Genomic DNA, 21045 nt, shown 5'->3' on the forward strand with positions numbered 1-21045 from the left:
GATAGATAAACTTTCTACTATGGTATCGAGGTGTTTCATTTTCACCTTTTGCACCAAATGCTCACATTTCCCTAATTGGAGAATGTTTTACATAACTCCCATACACCAGAGGTGTTTTAATACCTGCCTCATGTTCAACAGGACATTAAGGATCATACAGAAAATGGAGTTGATACAGATCCTGTTTAGCAAATTTATAACACAGGTTGTAAATAGATAGTGATCAGCAGTGATATCTAATGTCACTTTCAAACAATTAGGAAGGGATCTCTACAAGGAGGTTATGGAATGGAATAACATAGATGTTATTTCTCTGCAACTTCCATCAGCCTTAACAACCACAGGCAAAGGTCAGAGAAACTAGGAAACCCAATCCAACAAAAGGCACTGACGCAGTAATGTGAGGAGCCATATGTTGCACATCCCTGCTCCATGCAAGTAAATCAATATCTGGTCCCTTTCTGGTGATGACTGCAGTTTACTCAACATTACTGTTTCCATTTCAAAAGTATAAACTTCCACTTTGGAAGCCAATAAGCAGCTTGTCCTAATAAACATTAATTGCATTCTTTTCAGTCGGGCACCTTTTCCCTTACCATGCTCTCAGAGAAAGTGAGTTACATGTTCTTTCTCAGCAGAGAAAAGAACATGCAGAGAAAAGAACATGCAGAGAAAAGAACATGCTTCTTGGCAGGGGGTTGGACTGGATGGCCCATGAGGTCTCTTCCAACTCTTTGATTCTATGATTCTAGAAATAGGTTTTGTTAACTTGACAGTGATGTTTTCAACTCATTTTCACCCTTGATGTCATTTACGATATACCTGCTCTTACTGGTTTAGAGCACTGAAGTCATGCTAGTATGATGTGATTACGAAGATGTAACATTCACAATTACAAAGAATTGGGACAAATTTGTGGGCCCTCTTTGGAATTGATTTCACATTTTTTACTACTTTAAAGAGACCCCCCTTGCCTGGTTAACATTGGGACACCATTAATTTTCGTGGAGTTTAGTCTCAAAAAACCTATATGCATAATCTGTAAAAAATATGCATTCCTGAGCAAAGTGGGGCTTTTGTGTATCTAGATTTTGGAGTCTTCATAATAAAGTGCTTTTAAACTTCTTTGGTTCAATCCAATTGTTTATCCCAACTAATGAGATACCAATGAGATATTGCTTAATCAACACTTGAGGAACTACTCTAATTCAGATTTAAGTGTATTTAAATCTAATGTTTCCATGAGGTTGCAAGCTTCTAGGTGTCTGCAGTTTCCATTCTGGCAGGTGCTACAGATACTTCCTTCCAGTCCTTTCTCACTGTTGCTGCAGCTATACATGTTCTCTATCTGGAAATATTCAATTTTATCATTTATGCAACATCATGCATACATATTCATGTAGAATTAGGAGCATGTTAACCACATCTAGTTTCATCACTCTTACAACTAGTTCCATCACTCTTAAGAGTGCTTTTTACTTGATGATCTATCTCACTTAGATCAAAACAAAAAGCAGGGACAAAGTAAAAATCCAAACCATTGCACAGTCACTTTGCACACACATACAGAATGTCAAGAAAGGATTGGAACGAAAACACCTCTTCAGATTACTTTGCTTTCTCAGCAACTTCTAATATTTGGAGAGCTGAATACAATCCAAAATAATGTGTGGGTAACCAAACAGTGGAATAGATTTCTTGTCCTGGCCTTAAGAGTCTAGGGATAATAGAATGAAATATTGATTCTTGGCCACAGTGACATATGGAGCCATCGAAGGTTTTTTGTGCCTCATCATTATTTTACATCCAAATAGAGCTCAGTTCTTGGCACTGTTCTGAACCTTCTACACATCAAAGAATGTGTTCAGTACCAGTCAATACCTCTAAGTCAGCAACTGGAAACTTATAGCTCAGGTGATATGGCAAAATTTAGAGATTCTTAAAAAGCAATTTAGCCAAAGTCTACATGATGTTCCTATTCTTTTTGTATACTGGCAGTCCCCTTGTTACAAACAAGATAGGTTCTGTAGGCTTGTCCTTAAGTTGTATTTATTTGTAAATTGGAACAGGCACATTTTTTAAGTGTGACCCCAGCCAAAATATACGTTTTTTAGTTTTGGATAGTGTAGTGGTTGACTTTGCTGTCTCTGCCCTTATTCAGAAGATTTCAGCTGACTTTCTGTTTCTGTGAGAATTGGATTTTGAGAAAATTGGCTTGTTGTGGAAACAAGGAGTGGTGATACAGCTTAAGTGGAGGCACCTTTCCCCCATGATAATTCTTTCAGGAGGGAATTTCCTTTTCTGGGGGTAGATTTATCTCACTTCCCGCTGTCTCACGACCATTCTTAACTATGAGTCATTTATAAGTTGGATGTTTGTAACTAAGAGACTTATAATTTTAACCTATTTTTATTTGTTGTCAAAACACAAATATATGTGTCCCTGGTTCCACCATGTCATTCAAAATTGTCTTCCACCTTAAAAAATAATTAATCGCATGTAATAATATCAGCATAGCACTAATGTAGATGCTTGTTCACCACTGCCTAGAACCTGGAGAAGGAACGTTAAACATCAAACTAGAACATGAAGACATATCAATGCTTTTGAAGCCCCTTTAAGCTCAACATGACAAAGACAAGCACTCATTTCACCATCAGTTTGATGCTATGGGAGAATATGAGGGACTGTGTGTCTGGTTTATACTGAGTTTCTGAGTAATACTTCCAAAGACGTCTAGATCATTATCCCTTCCCAGAAGATGAGGAAGAGGAGGAGGAGAACACAGATTTGTTTAATATCTATACAGGCAGTCCCTGAGTTACAAACATCAGACTGACAATTGACTCATAGTTAAGAATGGGGGCGAGACAAGTGAGAGAAATCTACTTCTCAGAAAGGAAATTCACTCCTGAAAGAGTTATGGGGAAAAGGTGTCTCCACTGAAGCTTTATCACCAATCCTTGTTTCCACAACAAGCCACCTTTTTCAAAATCCAATTCTTATAGGCACAGAAAGTGAGGTGAAATCTTCTGAACAGACAGGGCACAGATAGGAAAACAAACACCCTATGCTACCCAAAGCTTATAGATAGATAGATAGATAGATAGATAGATAGATAGGATGGAGTTACACTTTAAAAAGTGCCTGTTCTGACTTACATAAAAATTCAGCTTAAGAACAAAGTTATAGAACCTATCTTGTTCATAACTTGGGGCCTGTCTGTATATGTTAATTCATGGGTATAGCACAAATTAGGAGATGATTACTACAACTGAATGAAATGCAGTATATTGTAGCAAGAGAACACTGTGACCAAATAACTTTTGTGCCACCAGAGTCCACTGCTGACAGGGAAGTTCAAGATCTTTATTCATCCTTAACTTTAAACATATCTTGGACCTGGACAGTTCTTCTAAACGAAGGACACCTTCAAGTAGAAAAGGATCCATGTACACCAGAATACATGGTTATCTTATTCTAAATTCCAATGTGATTGAATAGCACACACAACCTCATTCTTCCATATTAGAAATGTTGATAACCCACCTTGACCAACTTAACATCTATAGATCACTGGTTTTGGAAATTAATTCCACTATTTTATGTCAGCCTGTGATTGTGTCTGATGTTCATGCTGATGTTCATGATGGGAATGGGGATGATGTTCCTGATGGTGGGCCTGGGCCTGTTGGCCTTGGGGATGAGGGTTTGCTTGGGCCTGAGTTAAGCTCAGGCTAGAGGCCCGAGCTGTTTCAGGAAGATTTACAAGGCCACATTCTTGGGAGAGGCCCTTTACAGATTTTCTCAGAGCTGCTGTCTGAAGATGATTTGTCAGCAGAAGTTAATGAGAGAGAAGAAAATGAAAGCTTAAAAGTGATGTTTTAGTAAACAGAGACAAAATCTTCAGAGACTGAGATAATCAGTTTGTCTACAGCAAAAGAGAGATAACAAACCTTTATCTGGCAGGAAGGTCAAGAGAAATGCTTTCCTTTCAATTTTGGGATCTGCAAAAGCTTTATAATGATTCATGGCAGAGAGTTGCCTCGGTCGGGTCAACACTGTTATTTTATCATGGACTTGCTTTCAAATGCTCTTAGTTTCATGTACCAAGCCTTTGCTAAGCTTAAGATTTGTCTATGTGGTTTTTCCTGCTGTCTTGTTTTATGGATTCAAGTGCCTAGTTTCATGGACTTTTATGTACTCATGGATCTTGTTTTCCCTTGAAGCTTATAGACTATTTTATATATTGGACCTTTACTGTATTTGGCTATTTTTACTGCTTTGCTTACATATATTCTTCAATAAACTGCTTGCTGATTTTATCAAGCTGGTATGGTGTTTAAGGTCAGAGGTGTTTCTGCTCTGGTGTATGACATCCACAGAGTTTACACTTTCTTATACCATTTGAAGGTTTCTTTCCTTTTGTTATGTTTGATATTAGTATCTGATGAATCATCTGCCTTCATTGTGTAACTGCAAAAAAGTATGTGTGTGTGTGTATACACTCTCTCTCTATACACACACATGTGCACATTCTGATTTTTAAATGTAATATATCTCATGATGTATAATGCACATGCAAAAAAATTTTATACAGTGAAAAAATGTTTGTTAAGAAGTTTGTTGTTTGCTAACAGATTTTGCCCAATTTAGGATTATTATTTTTCTCTCTTACCATAAAAAGTAAATAAAAATGAAATGACTAAACTGTTTAACTCTGGCAAGACACCAGCTTATGTTATGCAAAAAATACATTTTAAAACAGAATCTGTTTTGTTCCATTTAGCAGTAAGCCTGGAAGAAGCAGTAGGAAAAACACTGACTCATAAATAAATAGACAAAAGAGTCAGTATAGCTGTAATGAACCTAATTAAGGGAGACTTCCCACCCATTGAGTCTAACTAGTTCTAACCACAAACATTCAGCTCTTCCAGCAACTATTTTCAGGTATAAGGAGCTGTAAGATTCTAAAAGGCATTTCAAAGTAGTTTCTTTCTGGATAAATTTTGGCAAGAAAAACAGAAAACCCATGCTTTTCTGATATGCCTCTCTGAGGAATGTTGTAACTGGGGTTTGAAAAGCTTAAGGCTGTGTCTGTTTTTCTCAAATTTTCCTCCCCCTCCCCCCCATAAATGGAGATGAAATTATTTACGGATTATGGGAATCATGAGATTATAATTTATAAGGTGTTTTGTTTCCGTTTCAGTAGAGAACGGTCAAAAAGAATTTTGAAGCAAAGGCAATATGGAGAATCAAGAATGAAGGATCAAGGTAGAGCAGAATGAAAAAAGGAAGTCGGTTCTTGTGGGTTTTTTCGGGCTATATGGCCATGTTCTAGAGCATTTCTCCTGACGTTTCGCCTGCATCCATGGCAAGCATCCTCAGAGGTGAGGTCTGCTGGAACTAGGAAAAAAGGGGTTTATATATCTGTGGAATGACCAGGGTGAGACAAAGGGCTTTTGTAAGTTGGGCTAGGTGTGAATCTTTCAACTGACCACCTTGATTAGCATACAATGGGCTGACTGTGCCTGGAGCAAACTCTTCTTGAAAGGTGATTAGATGTCCCTGCCTGTTTTTCTCTCTGCTGTTTTTGCTGTTGCAATTTTAGAATTTTTTAATACTGGTAGCCAGATTTTGTTCATTTTCATGGTTTCTTCCTTTCTGTTGAAATTGTCCACATGTTTGTGGATTTCAATGGCTTCTCTGTGTAGTCTGACATGGTGGTTGTGAGAGTGGTCTAGCATTTTTGTGTTCTCAAATAAAATGCTGTGTCCAAGTTGGTTCATCAGGTGCTCTGCTATGGCTGATTTCTCTGGTTTGAGTAGTCTGCAGTGCCTTTCATGTTCCTGGATTCTTGTTTGGGCGCTGCGTTTGGTGGTCCCTATGTAGACTTGTCCACAGCTGCATGGTATACAGTAGACTCCTGCAGAGGTGAGAGGATCCCTCTTGTCCTTTGCTGAACGTAGCATTCGCTGGATTTTCTTGGTGGGTTTGTAGATTGTTTGTATGTTGTGTTTCCTCATCAGCTTCCCTATGCGGTCAGTGGTTCCCTTGATGTATGGCAGGAACACTTTTCCTCTGGGTGGATCTTCATCTTGACTCTCGTGGCTTGTTCTTGGTCTTGCAGCTCTTCTGATGTCTGAGGTGGAATATCCATTGGCCTGTAGAGCCCAGTTGAGGTGGTTCAGTTCATCTTGGAGGAGGTGGGGTTCGCAGATTCTTTTTGCACGGTCTGCCAAGGCTTTAATGGTGCTTCTTTTTTGACTTGGGTGATGGTTGGAGTTTTTATGTAGATATCTATCTGTGTGTGTGGGTTTTCTGTAAACGATGTGACCCAATTGTTGATCTGGTTTACGGATGACTAGGACATCTAGAAAAGGCAGTCTTCCTTCCTTTTCTTTTTCCATAGTGAACTGGATGTTTGGGTGAATGCTGTTAAGATGTTCCAGGAACCTGCTGAGTTCTTCTTCTCCATGGCTCCAAATGGTGAAAGTGTCATCCACATATCTGAACCATATAGTGGGCTTTTTGGTTGCTGTTTAAAGAGCTTGTTTTTCAAAGTGTTCCATGTAGCAGTTAGCTATGACTGGGTTGAGAGGGCTCCCCATAGCTACTCCATCTTTCTGTTTGTAGAATTCATTGTCCCACTGAAAATAGTTGGTGGTGAGGCAATGGTGAAACAGCGTCATGATGTCTTCTGGGAACCTCTGGTTGATGAGTGCCATGGTGTCTGCAACTGGGACCATGGTAAATAGAGACACCACATCGAAGTTTGTCATTTGTATTTAGCTTGAGATTGCTGATTTTTTCAATGAAGTGGGCTGAGTCCTTGATGTAGTGTGTTGTGAGCCCAATGTGGCTTTGTAACTGTGCAGCAAGAAATTTGGCTAAGTCATATGTGGGGGATCCAATGGCACTCACAATGGGTCTGAGTGGGGTGGAGTCCTTATGGATTTTTGGGAGTCCATAAAGCCTGGGTGGAAGGGCTTCCGATTTACATAGCTGCTGTTGTATGTCAAAGTTGATTGAGGAGTTCTTAATTAGAGTGTTGGTTTTTCTGGTTATTTTGGAAGTTGGGTCTTGCTTAGGTTTTCTGTATATAGTAGGGTCCAGGAGTTTTCTGATCTTCTCCTTGTTTTGTTCTATATGCATGATTACTGTGGCATTCCCCTTGTCTGCTGGCAGAATGAGGATATCAGGATCTGAATTTAGGTCTCTAATGGCTTGTCTTTCCTTCCTTGTAATGTTACTGGAGGGGAGTTTTGCCTTTTTCAGGATCTAGAACATGGCCATATAGCCCGAAAAAACCCACAAGAACTGAGTGATTCCAGCCATGAAAGCCTTCGACAATACAAAAAAGGAAGTGTCCAGGACATATTAATCAAGTAAAATAGTTCCTGTTGAGAAATGAAGAGGTCTAGGGCAAACAATGGGAAAACAGGAAAGACAGGGCCAATAGCATAGTTTGAATTGTCTGGACTAGTTCCCAGAACCCACTGTCCTCAGACTGGAGACTACAGTGGGCAAAATTCAGTGGAAAAAAGTTTGTGCACTTAAACAGAGACTTGATCTTCAAATCCTTACATTTTTGTCATTGGGATATATTTCTGTACTAAGAATATGCTAGCTTGTCAGGCTGGAACAATTGGGCAGAGGGATTAGGGTGAGAAAAATGTAAAATATGGGGCTGATAATGTTAAATGAATGCCCCTGTTGTTATTCTTTTCCCCAATTGCCAGACCTTTAAAAAAGTTATTTTTAAAATGATGGGAGCAAGAGATAACAGAAATAACCACTCCTTTGCTAAAAACAACAGTATGCATTTGGGGGGCTTTGCAATATATCACACCACATAGTACTTTAAAAATGTGATTTTCCAAACTTTGGGAAGAACTTGAAAAAATGCACTATTGGTGGAAACATCTATTTATTTATTTATGACATTTTTGCCCCGCCTTTCTCACCCCAGAGGGGACATTCCCTCCCCAGCTATTAGGAGGATTTCATCTAACCTCAAAGGAAACTGAAATGCCAAGAGGAGTGCCACATGATGTCACCAACATCCCTGCCAACCAAAACATCCTGGGACTTCAACCTGCAAGTCCTGCCCCTGCTGATGCCCAATGTTTTGGTTGAAGTGTATCCTTTCTCTCAAGTTTTGAAGGCATATTAGTTCAACTGAGTTTTTAACGTAAAATAGTCAACTGCAAATTTGAGAGAACACCTCTCTAGGAATCTGCAGGGCCTCCAGCCTGACTCCACATTCAACTTCTTCCTAATGTTGACCATAAAGTTGCACTGGAGGATATGGAGAGCCATGGGAAAATATTTTAATGAAATCCATAAATAATCAAATCCACAAAAATCAAATCTGCAAATCTGGAGGGATGACTGTATCATTTTAAATATTTTTTCTTGTACAAGTTATTTTTTGTACTGTAATCTACAGAAAAAAATGGAATATTAATAACAGTTGCTGACTTGTGTGTTGTTCATCTAGAAGTCCATTAATTCCTGTTTCTTTACTGAGCAAGAATTTAAAAATCTACTTAAAATTGGCATTATTTTTGCACTACAGTGTTCCCTTGCCTCTTTGCTAGCCATGGACTTGCTGTTTTGCGGCTTTTCAAAAAAATAATTTAAAATACAAGTACAGGAGAGAGAGGGGGGGAGAGGGGAGTGGGCAGAGCTATACTGTACGTATACAGTATAGCATCCCTACATCGTAGTTTCTCACTTATTGCGGGGGTTCCTGTAACAGAACTCCCGAGATAGGTGAGGGAACACTGTATTGCATTCAAAATATACATGTATTTTTGTATATGTTTTCCAAATAAACAGCATTTCATTCACATGGCCAATGTTTTTGTATGTTTTAACCTAAAATATATTTTATGATCATCTTAGCATTTGTTTTCTGAGCCAGGAACAGCACTGCAACACTCAATGAAATTGCAAAAGCTCCTCCTTCTTACAAATTGTTGACTCAGCAACTGTGTTTTGTAAACACCACACCCAAAGTTTGAAAATGAATCATATTATCATATGTAATACACAATTACTTATTAGTTATTATACCCATTTACAACTGCATGGTAAATGGTCTCGTCCCAATTTTATCTTCACAACAATCCAGTAAGGTAAGTTAGAATAAGAGAAAATGACTGTTTCATGAACATTTCAACTGTGGAACACTACAATATGCAGCCTGGCTCTTCTATTAGAATTCAAAACATTGTTTCTATATCCTAATGGCAGAAAATGAGCAAAACTGAAAAGGCAGCATATGCCATATGTGCTAGAATTGAAGTATACTGTTTGGCTTTTATGAATTGTTCATACTCGCTTAAGGAAATCTATATTACCCTTTCCAAAAGGCATTGGCTCAATAAGCTGATAAGCCTTTTCAGTTTTTTTTAAAGCAATGTGGCTTTTCAAAGATCTAAATCAAACACAATCTGTAGAAAGCCTTTTCATTAATTCGCAAATACTTTGCTAAGGTTTTTGCTGTTTTGAAGGCTGCATGATATGAATCCTTCCTTCAATTTTTAAAGTAAATACAAAACTAAGCATCACTTCTGCTTGCCTGAAATGATCGATCAATATGAGAAAGCATTATTTTTTAAATGTAGGTGCTGGCATCCTATCAAAATAATACATTAGCAGTTTGGGTGAGGAGTCCTCTTAGACAATTTAAAAATACACTGAACACAGATATATTTGGGAAGGGAAAGAGAGGTAAAAAATAAAGCAGACATAAAATGCTTTGGGGTATAACACAAGGGAGCATTAAATATTTGTATTGGTTCTTTGGTTTCATTTTATAGCTATGGATGCATTCAGGCTGGAAAGAAATGGGAGAAAATCTCGTTGTAACTTTTTCCCCCATCATGTCTACAGTGCTGCCAATGTAGAGAACAAAGTACAGGAACATACAAGAAGCACTGGTTGACTATCAAGCAAAAAAGTGGGCACTAGAAATATTATCATATGAAAGCTGACTGGCATAACCTAGGGATCACAACCAAGCATAGTGAAGACAATTGCCCTTGCGCTTTGCTAATCTGCTGCTGAATACTCATGTCCGGTGTGGAACACATCTCACTACAATGTCAGGAGAGATTGCTTCTGGAACATGGCCATACAGCCTGGAAAACTCACAGCAATCCAGTGATTCTGGCCATGAAAGCCTTCGACAACACATCTCACCACATTAAAACAAAGGATGTGGCTCTAAATGAGATGTGCCGCATTATCACAGGATGTCCATGTCCTGCACCACTGGAGAAATTATACTGTTTAGCCAGTATTGCACCACCTGACATCTGCTGGAAAGTAACAGCCAATAATGAAAGGACCAAGGCAGTGACATCTCTGGCCCATCCTCTGTTGAGATATCAGCCAGCACGCCAACACCTTAAATGAAGAAATACCTTTCTAAGATCTACAGAGATACTTGCAGGAACACCTCAGCAAGTGAGAGTCCAAAAGTGGTAGGCTAAAACCTGGAAGCTCAATCAGTGGCTGATACCAAATGAGAGACTCCTTGGGCACACAGAAGTCTAGGTGACTTGGAAGGCACTGAGGAGACTGCGCTCTGGCACCACGAGATAAAGGGACAAAGTGGAGTACATGACATGCAAGTGTGGAGAAGAGCAAACCACAAACCACCTATTTATTGCAATGCAGTCTGAGTCCTGCCACATCCACAGTGGAGGAAACTTCTTATAGCAACACTAGAGGCACTCCAAGTGGCCAGCTACTGGTCAAAGGACATTTAGTATAATGTCAAGTTTTTAACTTTGTTTTTTAAAAATACATTATAATTGTGCCCTCAATTTTCTTCTGACACAATAAATAAAACAAGAGAACAGCCTCTGCCTTCAGGACTTTATTGACCACTGTACAAACTTGTATACAGGGTGAGGCAGCATAACTTCCCTTTTTCAAAACTTAATAAAACCCATTGTATGAATTAGAATTTTGTTTAATAATGTAGGCACATAACTAAAGTTTTGTTTTACGTAGTTTTGAAGATCAAATTAGGTAGGTGACGTCCCCCATTCTCCATACACTGAGTGAACCGATTTCTGGCATTTGTCATTACTCTTGCCAGCATATGTTGGCAATTTCTTCCTGGATGTTGGTCTTCAAATCTTGTAGGGTCCTTGGACAGTTCACACAAACACGGGATTTCAAAAAACCCCATAGAAAAAAATCACAAGGGGCCAAATCTGGAGAGCGGGACGGCCACTCCAAATCCACTTGAAAAGTAGGCCTCAATGGCAAAAGGACTCTCCTCACTGTTCCAACGCATGATGGCGACTGAACTGTGTCAGGACAAAACTTTATACTCCTGCCTCTCGAATGAGACATGAGCACTCCGCTACGTCTTCAAACGACTAAGCTCTCAGGTTTGGCTATTCTTCTCAGAAAAGAGGGTGGCTCCTTTTCTGATAAGAGTTCAGGTACTGTACTTATACTGACCGGTGGATAAATTGTTGTTTTGACTAAAATTTCTATACTTATATGAGTATAGGGCATATCTTCACCAGGTGAAGAAAAATGGGAGGAAGAAGCATCACAGGTATACATGGGAGAAAGCAGAGTTACACAGGGGATGATCCCAGAGGATGCACTGAAATGCACACTATGCAAGCTGCTGGGTAGAAATTAAGCAGGTCTGGATCAGTCCAGGAGTAACCTGGATCAGAAAAACATACAAATATAATTATAATAATCCCAATAATATGCAGCCTGCATTGTGTAATTATTGGGCGATGGGTCTAAATTATAGAGTTTCAATCACTGGATGATCTTTGATTAACCTTTCACGTTAATCAACCTCATGGGATTAGAGGGATGAGAGCATTGTCCCCTAAAAAGTATTCTTCTCCAACTAATAAAACATTCCTTTACTTCCCAAATTTCTAGCATTGCAGGGAGTAAAATACTAAAAATGGTTCACACAGATTACTCCTCTATGTTTTGTCTTTGCATTCCCTTGGAAACTTTTATTTGGATGGCTAAACTTTATGTAAATGCTCAACTCATGTTTAAGTTAATGCAATGCTAGAAATTTGCCCTCCAGCTCACATCCCACTAATCTCCCTAACAGTAACACGTAATGATATAAAGCAGGTCAAGGAAACCTGCAGGGTAATAACATAAGCGTTTGGAGCACATTGTACTAGATGTTTCTGGGAAAATTGAAGACAAAGTTGAATCTAATATTTACTACACACTTTAATTCTACCTCAAGGACATACACAAAAGGCTTTTCAGAAGAAATGGACTTTGAAGAAAGAGAGTGGTGGTTTCACACAGGTGTTATTTGAGGAAATTAAAGGATCAGAAGCAGCAATGGAGAATGAGAAGAGTCATTCAAGTAGGTCAGAGATCTTTGCTCAGTACTTTGGTGATCCCTTAAAATGTTTCTCTTAAAACACTTGATAATTGTAGTCTGGGAAAACCCATGCATAGATGTTCTATGTATCTTATTGCTATTTTAAACACAAAACTTCACAATCCCACCATCACAATCAGATTATGGTCTCATCTCAAGAATCTACTCTCTGACCTTTATTCAAAACTAGCTTGGGTATCTGGCATTGCCCAGGTTATTTGAAAAAAGTCATTTTTATTAAGGTTGTGGGTGAACTATAACTCACATCATGCTAGGTTAGCCCCCCGAAACTCCATCAGTAGTTAAAGTTTGTCACGTTGGGCAAGTTTGCTCTAGATGCATCACTGGTGGGGTTTAGTGTAATTTCTCGCTGCAGGATAAACTACAGCTCCCACCATGGTGGGTCAGTCCCCTCAAATCCCTTCCGTAGGTTCAGTTGGTCATAGGGGTTCTGTGTGCCAAGTCTGGCCCAGATCCATCATCAGTGGTAGTCACAGTGTCTCTGGATGAAAATGAACTACAACTTCCAGAAATGAAAGTCAATTCTCCCCCAAACCCCTCCAGTATTTTCAGTTGGTCATGGTGGTTCTGTGTGTCAAGTTAGGTCCAGGGCCATCGCTGGTGGGGTCTTTGATTGCAGGTGAACTATAAATCCCAGTATCTACAATGGCTATAAATCAAAGTGAATTCCCCCCAAACCTCTCCAATATTTTTCTTAGGTTATGGAGGTTCTGTGTGTCAAATGTGGTCCAGGTCCATTGTCAGTGGGGGGTCACAGTCATCTGACTTGATGCAGGGTGAACTACAACTTCCATCATGTGGAGTGAATCCCCCAAACCCCTCCAGTATGTTTAGTTGCTGATCGGTTCTGCTCTGTTTGAAAAGAGTTGGAAAGGGTTGAAGAGAGGCAGTGGGCAGGATCATGCAAATTCTACACCAATGGAGAGAGTAAGAAACACTGGGATGTCTTTGGTGGAGGAAACACATAAAAATCTAGGATGAAATGGTCCCTGAATTAAAGCTACATGTTCATGGTGTTCACTATAACCTGAGATATCATTGGAGGGCAGGCTTTTGGTGGCTCCTCAGCACTGTGGGTTAAAGCTGTTTGTGTAAATGGGAGCCTGTCTGTGGAAATGAGCACCCCAGCCACACACACACACATCGATATTGCACCCATGTACTGAGTCATGTAAGGGAGTAACCAAGGAAATCTACCAAAACGATGACACTCTGTAATATACAGAGATGATAATAAATCTTATTCTGATGGGAAAGGATGTCTGAAGACATCAAGCCAAGCCAACAAAAATTTTCAGCAACAATTTTGTTTTGTAAAATTAAGTTTTTTGTTTCAAAACAGCTTTTTTGTGAACATTTTTCCTAAGGAAATAGAGCCTATTATGACCTACTAGTGCTATTTTCCAATGGAATGATCCTGCTTTTTTTGAACCAACAGTTTTGTATAAATCAAACAGTTTATCTCAAGATGCTATACAATAATCCACTCTTGATAAAGCACTGCTAGGGATAAGGAATGATCAAAGTCTATGCATATTTCCCTATTCTTGTTATGGATTTCACTTTCTCTAGGTTTGTGGATATTTATTTTATCACCATTTTATAGAGGGGTTCATCAATTTATTCCTGTGCATTTTAATGTTTTAAATTAAATCTCTAGACAAGTGGTTCTCAACCAGGTGTTTTAACCTACAACTCCCAGAAATCCCAGCCAGTTTACCAGCTGTTAGGATTTCTGGGAGTTGAAAGCCAAAATATACAGGGACCCACAGGTTGAGAATCACTGCTTTAGACCATCCTTTTGGCCAAAATTGTACATAGGTAATGCCTACGAAAACAAGAAAAAAAAGAGGGGAAAGCAATCTAAGCAATACACTGGATAATTTGTGTCTATGTCTCAAGGTGTTTTCTGAAAGTGTGGGGCAATTGTTTAGTCTGGAGTGAGCACATCTTGAAATTTAGGAGTGACACAGGAAAAAGTTGTTTCCTGATAAAAGTATATTTGTGTGGAACAGTACCATGAGAACTGAGTCTCCCACAAGTCTGAACACAGACTCTTTCTCATAACAAGCATATTCCTAGCATGCTCTGTTGATTATTGTACAACACCTCAAGAAATGAATACATTTTAAATGAAAAAAAAATTAAAGAAGTAGTAAAGGAAATGTGTGAACTGTAGCTCAGAGACAGTGAAGGACAACATCAAAGAAAAAACACACAGAGCTACTGAATTGGATACACAATAAAACTGGACTATAAGGCAACACACTTTCGCTCAGCACTCCCAGGAAAGGAGGGATAATCAGTCTTCATCTTTTCACACATCTCTTTTGCGGTGCATTTAAGTAAGTGTCTTTCAGTGTAGCAGCTTTTTAAGAGCCCTTCCACACAGCCATATAACCCAGAATATCAAGGAAGATAATTCACAATATCTGCTTTGAACTGGATTATCTGAGTCCATACAGCTATGTAACCAATTCAATGTGGGTTGTATACACTGTGTGGAAGAGAGCTAAAACTACTCAGGTATCACACCTATTTCCATTCTAGAACTTCTGTTACAAATAATTCACCCCTTTCTTAATGTAATGTGTAATTCAGGTCTTCTTAATGCAGACAGCAAAAGGTGGGAAGCCCCAGAGGAAACTGATCTTGTTTTAGTGGTTAAGAGTAAGTACACAGAATGGTGACTCAGAGACCATAGTCCCTATTCCTGGCTCTGACTTATTGTGCAATCTTAAGATAGTGTGTTTCCGCTGTTTGCCCTTTTTCTGTTTGACTTTGAGCAATTTCCTTCCCTGTACAAGCAGCTACTTATTTACAAAAGGTTACAACATACTTATTATCATATTATCTATTCCTGCTGAGCATAGTAACAACTGCTGGTGAACTTAAAAACCTATTTGCTGAAGAACACTTTATAGGCAACACCAGGAACCCTTTGCATGGTGGCTTTTAACTGATTGTATTCTACACCACATTCAGCATTCTTATAAATTCATGGAATATCAATTTCATATTGAAATAATTGTTTGCATTGACCAAACAGTGTCTCCCAGTATTTGCAGAGGCTTGATTCCAGGACTCCATAGAGATACCCAAATCTGGGAGTGGTCAAGTCACTTAAATAAAGGAACTTCATTTGTGTGGATTTAGCAAAGTGCACTGGGATAGGATGGGGGTTATACATTTTCTTTTAAAGGAATTACTGGGTCAATGCTGGAAAGAGTTACCATCATCATATTGTGAGGCCACCACAAAACAGCTGAGCTGAAAGGAGAGATTAAGCGTAACACACTGTTTGCCCCAAATGTTTTCCATCTGAAGGTGGATGAATCCATGTATGCAAAACCCACAGATACTGATGGTTGAATGTGTACATACATGGTAATGTTGGAGCGGTCATATAATCGTACAATAATAGAGTTGGAAGAGACCGCATGGGACATCTAGTCCAACACCCTGCCATGCAGGAAATGCACAAGCAAAGCACCCCCGATGGATGGCCTTTCAGCCTGTGTTTAAAAGCCTCCAAGGAAGGAGCTTCTACCACACTCTGAGGCAGAGAGTTCCACTGCTGAACAGCTCTTACAGTCAAGAAGTTTTTCCTAATGTTCAAGTGGCATCTCCTTTCCTGTAATTTCAACCCATTGCTCTGAGTCCTAGTCTCCAGGGCAGCAGAAAACAAGCCTGCTCCCTCTTTCTTATGACAGACTTTCAACTATTTATCTCCACTATGTGCTACATGTACTGCACTTGGTGTGCGTGTCTTTTCCTTGTTTTTGATAAGCTCCTTCCTTGGAAGCTTTTAAACAGAGGCTGAATGGCCATCTGTCAGGGATGCTTTGATTGTGCCTTTCCTGCATGGCAGGGTGTTGGACTAGAGGGCCCGTGTGGTCTCTTCAAATTCTATGATTCTAAGGCAAAGACATCATATTGCTCTATGAAATTTTGTGAAACAACTGGGACAATGTAAGACCAATATTTCTTTCAGCATAGTCACCGAGAAAGAGGAATCTTTTTGAAGCTAATGGAAATCTTACCAAAACTAAGGTCTTTTCATCAGTTTTGGTGCTAAGTGCACTTCCATTCAATAGGGAAGTATTTAATTTAGGTCACAGATGGACGGAATTTGATGCTGAACACTCTGTCATTCACCCACTTCTACTAACAGCATCCACCAAACATCCCTCCTATTTTGTTCAAGGTAGAGATCAGGCTAAAGGCAAAACTGCAGAAGCAATGGTTCCTGTTTGCAGAGGAAAAGGAATGAAACTGCCTTAAAACACGTAGCCAGCAACTATGAATAAAACCTCTCTTAGTGAGTGACTTCAATTAGCAAACCAAACACTAAAATGCATCCCAGTATTGCAGCCTGCAAATACCTTTGGAATATCATTTGGACTACCTTTTGTCCCAACTACCAAGGCTAACATGTTACCTAGAGGCTCATAGAGTTATACTCTAAAAACACTACTTATCCAAGCTCTTTGCTTCGACTAAAAACAAATAGCAAGAACATAACATATTTCTTTAAAAATATGTAGGAAATGAGGCGCCACTAGTTCACCTCTATCTTGCCTAATAACATTTTTCACTTTAAGTGTTCTCTCCAGGAAGAAGATGCACCCAATTATGAAAAAATAACAACATGGAAAATTCTTTCTGTAAATGTTTATACAAGGAACATTTAGCAAAGGCATTTTTGACACCAAGAAATCCCCAATGCAATAGGCCTTTGTTTTCACTTCCATTCTTTTTGCCAAATGCTCTTGATCCAAAGAGCTCCATTGGCCACTCTTTTATATAGCAGTGATTCAGCGTGCAAGTGGTCGATCTTCCACAGACTAATCCCTCATCTAACTTGACATGTTTACATACATTGCCTTCCTGCCCAACTTCCCACAGCATGTAATAAAAGCAAAGACAAGAAACTCCCTTTAAGGGTAGGGTTGGCTGGCACATTGGAACAACTCTTCACTGTCTGTATGAAGCAGATATGCAGATGCAACAACAGAGCCTTAATATTTGGTTACAACACCAGCATTTTCCAGACAGTAGTCAAATTCATACATAAAGAGCCCTGGGGAATGTTTCCATAGCCTTGAAGAGATCAAAAGTAGAGAGACAAAGAAGGTGTTCAGCCAGCTTCTCCTGTGTTTAGCTGCTAGCTGATAGATGAAAACAATGCCCAGTTCCAAGATATCTCTTAACACACTATGCTCAATGCACTGCAGTTGCAAACTTTGTTTTCCATGATTGCAACAATCAAATATATACATTGTCTCTCCATCTGTCAGTTCCTGTCCCCCTCATACACACAATCAGAAAATGAAATGTTGTTGACACATTATGATAATATACTCCTACGTATTTCCAACCAAGTGTCAAGAATCTAGTTCAGGTTGGTTCACCTGAGCACACGCACAATACAGCATTTTTGCAGTAGCAATATACGTTCTGGCTGAATCTGAATATTTTGAAGCCGTAGTTGTCATTGCTGCCTGGAAAATAATGCCATTGTGCAAATAAAATAACGAGTTAGGTTGATGATCCTTTAAATTTGAGTGAATACATCTGCAAACATCCACTAGGGTGGGGTGGAAAAGAATGGAAAGAGGAGCTGAGAAATCTGTAAGTTGGCATATGAAAGAAGAAGCACTTCCTTGTCAGTTGGATCTAGTCACAAACAGACTGCAAGAACAAGCTACCACAGTGATAAAGGCATCCACGAGAAATGGCTAAAAACAACAGGTTATACAAACGTTCTTTACTATCATGCTGAAGGAGACTACTAATATACCAGTAGACCATGCAGTTTCTGTTCTCAAATCTTTAACCCAAAATGAGAGTCTGTGCATAAAGCTGCCAGGGACACAGCACAAGCAGTCCCTCCGAATTAATTCTTTCAAAGTGAGAAGGATAATTTCTGAAGAGACCCTATTGCAGAAATGTGTTTCCATTTATTATTTTATTTATTTGCTGCTGGGGATAAATAAACTTGCAAAACATGCTTATATCATAAAGAAACCTACAAAACCTGTTTACTGGAAGCAAGAAAACAATGAGTCCTACTCTACTTTCAAATCTTTCTTCAGTCTTAAAGTGCTTCACTGTTGTTTATTTATTTATTATTTATTTACTGCTCTTCTCAGCCCTGGGGCGACTCAGAGAGGTCAACAATAGCAAAATTCAATGCTCAAAAACATTATAAAACAGTTAAAAACAATTAAAAACAGTAGCATAATAAACAGTCAATATAAATCAATAAAACATCTCAGTTGTTGTTGAGTGCCTTCAAGTCATTTCCAGTTTATGGTGAACCTATCACAGGGTTGAGGGAGTTTGGCTTTAAATTTGCCTTCTTCTGAGGCTGAGAGAGCAAGTGTTGTTGTGTGCCTTCAAGTAGTGTTCGATTTATGGTATCCCCATGACAGGGTTTTCTTAGCAAGATTTGCCTTCCTTGTCCAAGGCACCCAGTGAATAGGCATGGCTGACTGAGGATTCAAACCTTGGTTGCCAGAGCCCAATGCTCAAATTTCTGCACCATGCTGCCTTCACACAGGTATAGGAACAAGAATGGGTTTCAGGGTGTAGACAGTGAGGGTGCCACATCTATCTTGAGATATGGGCAACAAAAGCTGAGATCCCACCGTAAAGAGAGAGCCATGTATCATTCCATCTGTGCATTTTCGTTTCCAATCTCCTGCTGTTAACTGTCAATTACTTAGAAAGTGAGAGGGACTTCAGCGGAGAAAGATACAAATAGGTGGGAAGAAATGAAGATGTACTTCCAAGGGCACAGTTTCCTTTTCCTTGCTCTTATAATTTCAGTTATTTATTCCTTTTCTAAACTATCTCTTCCCCTGTATGGAACAGCAGGAGATCCTGCACTAGGTGGAAAAGAATAGTGTCTTACACTCAGTTTAAAAAGAGATGTATAGACATGCTAGCCACACCTGAAACGTATCAGGCATTAATAGGCTTCTGCCTCAAGTCAAACAATGCATAAATTAAGATGTAAGCATAATTCTCATTCATGTTTCTGTAAGCTATTAGTCCGTTTAGGTCATATACATATTCCCATTCAATTCTATAGGTATATTATTATTATTATTATTATTATTATTATTATTATTACTGCGCTTGTATACCGCTGTTTCTCAGCCTACATTGGCGACTCAACGCGGTTTACAACACTACAATAATCAACAATATTCAATTTAAAAAGCATAAAAAACACATACACAATACACAATATTGGGCCACCAATAACAAACCAATGCATCTCTTAACTAAAATCGCAATCCAATTTCATCGTCTGTGATTACCAATCCTTGATCATCAAATTCATTGCACCGGATTAACCGAATGCTTGTTCGAACATCCATGTCTTCAGTCTTTTTCGAAACACCATCAGTGAGGGGGCTGATCTTACCTCTATGGGGAGGGCGTTCCAAAGCCGAGGGGCCACCACAGAAAAGGCCCTGTCTCTCGTCCCCGCCAGCCGCACCTGTGAAGCAGGCGGGATAGAGAGCAGGGCCTCCCCAGAAGATCTTAGGGTCCTGGTGGGCTGATAGGCCGAGATACGTTCGGATAGATATGTTGGGCCAGAACCGTTTAGGGCTTTAAAGGCCAACGCCAGCACTTTGAATTGGGCCCGGTAGCAAATCGGCAGCCAGTGGAGTTGGTACAGCAGAGGAGTTGTATGATCCCTGCGCCCCACTCCTGTTAGTATCATGGCTGCCGCCCGTTGGACTAATTGGAGCTTCCGAGCCGTCTTCAAAGGCAACCCCACATAGAGAGCGTTGCAGTAGTCAAGACGGGATGTAACCAGAGCGTGGACTACCGTGGCCAAGTCAGACTTCCCAAGGTATGGTCGCAGTTGGCGCACAAGTTTTAACTGTGCGAATGCTCCCCTGGTCACCGCCGAAACCTGGGGATCCAGGCTCAGCGATGAGTCCAGGATCACACCCAAACTGCGAACCTGCGTCTTCAGGGGGAGTGCGACCCCGCCTAACACAGGCTGTAACCCTATACCCTGTTCGGCCTTGCGACTAACCAGGAGTACCTCTGTCTTGTCTGGATTCAATTTCAATTTGTTCGCCCCCATCCAGACCGTCACAGCGGCCAAGCACCGGTTCAGGACCTCGACAGCCTCCTTAGTAGCAGGTGGGAAGGAGTGACAGAGTTGGACATCATCTGCGTACAGATGACATCACACTCCGAAACTCCGGATGATCTCGCCCAGCGGCTTCATGTAGATGTTAAACAACATGGGAGACAGTATTGAACCCTGAGGGACCCCACAAGACAAAGGTTGTGGAGTAGAACAGGAGTCTACTCAGAATGCTTTACAGAGCATGTGATATCACTGCATCAACTTATTTTTTCCTTCAAAACCTTTTCTTTTCAACCAAAGCCAGAGAGCTAAAGAAATGCCTCCAAGACTCTTGAAGCTTTTCATGTCCGTCCTACTACTTGGGTGGAGAACATGTGGCTTTCATTAGCCATAGTTAGCATAGTCCAAGGTCTAAAGACTAGGCCTGTTAGTTCTACCAGTCATGGTTGATACATATCATCTCTGCTAGAGATAGCATAACAACTGCAATGTA

General features: G+C 39.8%; 1 protein-coding gene across 3 annotated transcripts in view; it reads right to left on the reverse strand.

Moving 5' to 3' along the window:
- Positions 1-21045, reverse strand: part of SULF2 (sulfatase 2) — a 350055-nt gene that overhangs the window by 67349 nt on the left and 261661 nt on the right. The window lies entirely within an intron of this gene.

Source organism: Anolis sagrei, chromosome 4 (genome assembly GCF_037176765.1).
Source record: "Anolis sagrei isolate rAnoSag1 chromosome 4, rAnoSag1.mat, whole genome shotgun sequence".
Lineage (NCBI taxonomy): Eukaryota > Metazoa > Chordata > Lepidosauria > Squamata > Dactyloidae > Anolis > Anolis sagrei.